The following is a 4307-nucleotide window of genomic DNA, read 5'->3' on the forward strand; positions in this document are numbered from 1 at the left end:
CTCTCACAAATGACAGTTTCCTGTCTAGTCAATAGATGAACCGTCTATTGATCTCCAGCAGATTGCAGCTCCAATCTATCAAACCGGGAATTCATGGCTTCCAGTTGAGCCGTGACTGCCTTATCAACCGAATGGACCGTTCGAATACCGTCCTGTGGGTTCCCATATTCAGCACAATGGGTCGCCATCTCCTCAATAATGCCCCATCCCTTATCATCATCAATATTCTTTTGAAATCTTCCGTTGGATGAGGCGTCAAGTATGGCTCTGTGGTCATCGTACAACCCATTATAGAACTGGTTGCACAAGAACCACTGATCAAAACCATGGTGAGGAAGAGACCTCACCAACTTCTTGAACCGACACCAAGCTTCATAGAAAGTCTCATCAGGTGCCTGCTTGAAACTAGTAATCTTACCCCTCAGCTGATTAGTGCATTGTGGAGGCAAGTATCTTTTGTAGAAGGTAAGTGCGAGAGTCTCCCAGTTGGTTATACCAGCAGTTGCTCGGTCAAGATCAGTCGGCCACTCACGAGCTGAATCAGTCAGAGAAAAAGGAAAAAGTACTTCCTTTATCTTGTCTTGTGTTACTCCCTTAGTAGCGGGAATAGTAGAGCAATAGTTGGTAAAGACTTCCATATGCTTTCGCGGATCTTCACCCGCCACACCTCGGTATATATTTCTCTCCACCAGATTTATGTAAGACGGACGGATATTGAAAGTGTTACCGTCCTCAGTTTAGAGGTTAAAACCTTTAGGAATCGAGGATGCTTTGGGCTCCGAGTGACTTGCAATGTTAGGCATCTTTACTGGCTTGTTGGCAGAAATGAGATTGTCTTCTTCAAAAGACTGGTCTTCTGCAAATAAAAAGTGTTGTAGCTCGGGCTCGAAAGTACTCAAGTCTTCCTTTCGACGTTCTCTTGCAGATGGAGTCTATGCCGAAATAGTCTTTCTGGCTCAGAATCAGCAGGAATAAACTCCGACCTGTTTGACCTGGGCATACACAACACTGAAAGAGATAAATGAGAACTATCTCAAGGAATAAAAATTCCCTGAGACGGATAAAAATAAACGAAAACAAAAACAGATAGGGCTATTGCCTCCCCGACAACGGCGCCAAAATTTGACAGACTAGTCGTGTACCTACCAAAAATAACCAACTGGCACTAACTAATATAGTTAGGAAAGTCGGGTCGATCTCCACAGGGAGGCAAGATATCTGTTAAGGTCCGTCTATTTGGTCACAAAATGGGGGGTTTAAATTTTGGTTTATAAACTAATAAAGGCTTAAAGGAAAGAGCAGTAAAGAAAGAGCAATAAAAGATAGAAAATATAATAGAGATGATCAAATGAGAGAGAACATGTTAGGATTTCGGTTAACCATGGTAGTCCAGCGACTCAATTGCAAATAGCCTAGATAATCTACTGTGAGACGGATACAAGAAAGGTCCTTCCAGTCCACTTTCTATCCTAGATTTCTATTAACTTAACTTCCGTCCTCGTCAGGGTAGTCTACTATTCATAGCAGGTCTATTTAGTTCAATCTTCCAATCTAGGAGTAAATTTAACCAGATTAAAGGTAACTTAGAAGCGTGCACTCAACTAAGTCGGTATTATAATTAAATTGCCATGGGTACAGATTCTCACGAGTAAACAATCTAGTCTATTCGCTACATCGTCACAATCCTACCATGGATTCCCTAATCCCAACATGAAAGAATTTAGCTACTCATATAACTAATGTTGTCAATAATAATAATAATGAATAAACTAATTGAAGGCATGATGAAATAACAATAATAATGCATAAACTAAATTAGGGCAGAATAATTAAGACAATAAAACAAGGATTAAAGCAAGGAAATAATGAGATTAAGATTAAAAGGAGAAGAGAGATTACAATCTCAAGCGATTCCGGCGTAAAGATCAAATCCACTAAGCAAAATATTAAGGAGAAGAGAGTTTACAGTTGAAAGTGTAAAAGAGAGATTAAGAGTTTCAGAGATGAATAATGTGTAAGTAGCGTAGAAATAAAACAGCGTACCTAATAACCTAATTATTGAATACTTAAAAAGGAAAACTAAGTCCATCACGAAATAACATAACACGGGTTAATTAAGCCCGTCTAAAATCCAAAACCTCTCGATCGAGTGATATAAAACCACTCGATCGAGGTCTTCAGCAGCTAATCCTCTCGATCGAGTAAAAAGATAACTCGATCGAGGAAACCCACTAAACAACATTTCGATCGAGCACAGCAAAGCACTCGATCGACCTCTTCAACTTCCCAAACCACTCGATCGAGGTAGAATGCTTCTCGATCGAGTGTTCTTCCTCCAAGTCAGCTTCAAAATCATCTTTGACTGCTCCGTTGACCACCCTTCACGCATCCCAATGCATAACTCTCGCTCTAACATTCCCGTCTCCTCAAAATGTATGCAAAACAGAACGAAAAGAGTACGGTTTCACCACTTTCAGGTTCATTTCTGCAATTCAGACAAAACAAACCAAAGTAGCCAATTCGGGGCATATTGCAATACAAAACGGTATAAAAATGCATAGAAATACGTGCAAAATAAGGCTAAAATGGTTATATAAAATGCACGTATCAAGAATCTTCCTCAATCCTACCACCTTTGGAACAAAGATTCGATGTCCCTTCGTGAGTAGAAGTCCATCTTCCATCCAAAACTTGCGAGTCTTCCCTTCTAAGGCCAACTGTTTCAGAGTCCTTGCCATTGGGTCTTGGTCTAGGTGTTCCTTCGCCTTAGCTCGAATATCTGTGACCACTGTAGTAGTGGACAAGTGAGCAATCATGTGCAGTGCGGACAACTTGCATCTAACGACTTGAGGCGTCATCGACCCTATTCGCTGATCCCGGTCAATAAGTGAACCCCACATCAAACTCGGCCAACAACTCTTGTCATCTAGCTTGTCGACTGTTGAGCTTCGGTTGAGTCAGGAAGTGGGATGTCGCGGTGTTATCAGTCTTGACGACGAACTTCGATCCCAAGAGATAATGTCTCCATCCCCGTAGGCAATGAACAATAGTGAGAAGTTCTTTCTTTTGGGCAGTATACCGAGTCTCGGCCCCATTCAACTTTATACTTTCAAAGGCCACTGGGTGACCCACTTGGAGGAGTACTCCCCCAAGGGCATAATCAGACGCATCCGTCTCTACTTCAAAGGGTTTTGTGATATCCGGCAGCGCCGAGACGGGCTCTTGCATCATCGCTTCCTTGAGCCTCTCAAAGGCCCTTCTCCTGTCGATAGACGAATCCCACTTGATATCCTTTTTCAGCAAATCGGTTAGTGGGGCGGCTATTTTTGAATACTCTCGAATGCATCTTCGATAGTAGTTTGTTATCCCCAAGAAAGATGAAGCTCAGACACGGTTCTTGGGGTGCCCCAGTCCTTGATGGCTGTAATCTTCTTCGGATCCATTCTAAGTCTCCCTTTCCCCACGATTTGGCCGAGAAAATTGACTTTAGATTGGGCAAATTCACACTTCTTCTTTTTGACAAATAAGTGATTGTCTTGTAGTTTTGCGAACACAATCCTCAAGTCTTCTACGTGTTCAGCCAAAGAACGACTATACACACTTATAGCATCCAGGTACACCACCACGAATTTGTCCAAGTACTCATGGAACACATGATTCATCAACGTGCAAAACGTGGCAGGTGCGTTCGTCAACCCAAAAGGCATGACCAACCATTCGAAAGACCCATACCTCATCACGCAAGCTGTCTTTGGCTCGTCTCCTTTGGCAATTCAAACTTGATGATAACCAGATCTCATATCTAACTTGGTGAAGTACACAGCGCCCTGCAACTGATCGAGCAAGTCCGCTACCAGAGGAATGGGGTAGCGATTTCTCATTGTCAACTTGTTTAAGGCCCGATAGTCGATACACAATCTCAGACTACCATCCTGTTTCTTTTGAAAGAGCACGGGGACTCCATAAGGAGCTTTAGAAGGTCGAATCGACCCTGAGCGAATCAAATCATCTAGCTGCTTTCAAAGTTCAGCTAATTCCGGAGGCGCCATGAGGTATGGCCCTCGAGTAGGAGGTCTTGTCCCTGGAAGTAATTTAATTTGATGGTCTACCGAGCATCGTGGTAGAAGACTCATAGGTAAATGATGTGGCATCAATCCCTTGTTGTCATCTAGCACCTGCTTTATCGAGGGTTCCTCTGATTCGGCGGAAGTGTTCTCTTTCATGGACACGGTACACAAGTAAGTCGGCTTACCCTTTTGAAGTCCTTTCTTCAACTGCATTGCCGAAAAGGAGAGGTCCCTTCATCT

The 4307-nt window shown here is 42.7% G+C and overlaps 1 non-coding gene across 1 annotated transcript; it reads left to right on the top strand.

The window, feature by feature from the left end:
• The first annotated feature begins 321 nt into the window (after positions 1 to 321).
• On the top strand, positions 322 to 427 carry LOC141635601 (small nucleolar RNA R71). The gene has a single exon (XR_012540277.1). It is a non-coding gene; the product is annotated as a small nucleolar RNA R71 (small nucleolar RNA).
• The last annotated feature ends 3880 nt before the right edge of the window (positions 428 to 4307 follow it).

The sequence above is a fragment of the Silene latifolia genome, chromosome Y (assembly GCF_048544455.1).
Source record: "Silene latifolia isolate original U9 population chromosome Y, ASM4854445v1, whole genome shotgun sequence".
Classification (NCBI taxonomy): Eukaryota; Viridiplantae; Streptophyta; class Magnoliopsida; order Caryophyllales; family Caryophyllaceae; genus Silene; species Silene latifolia.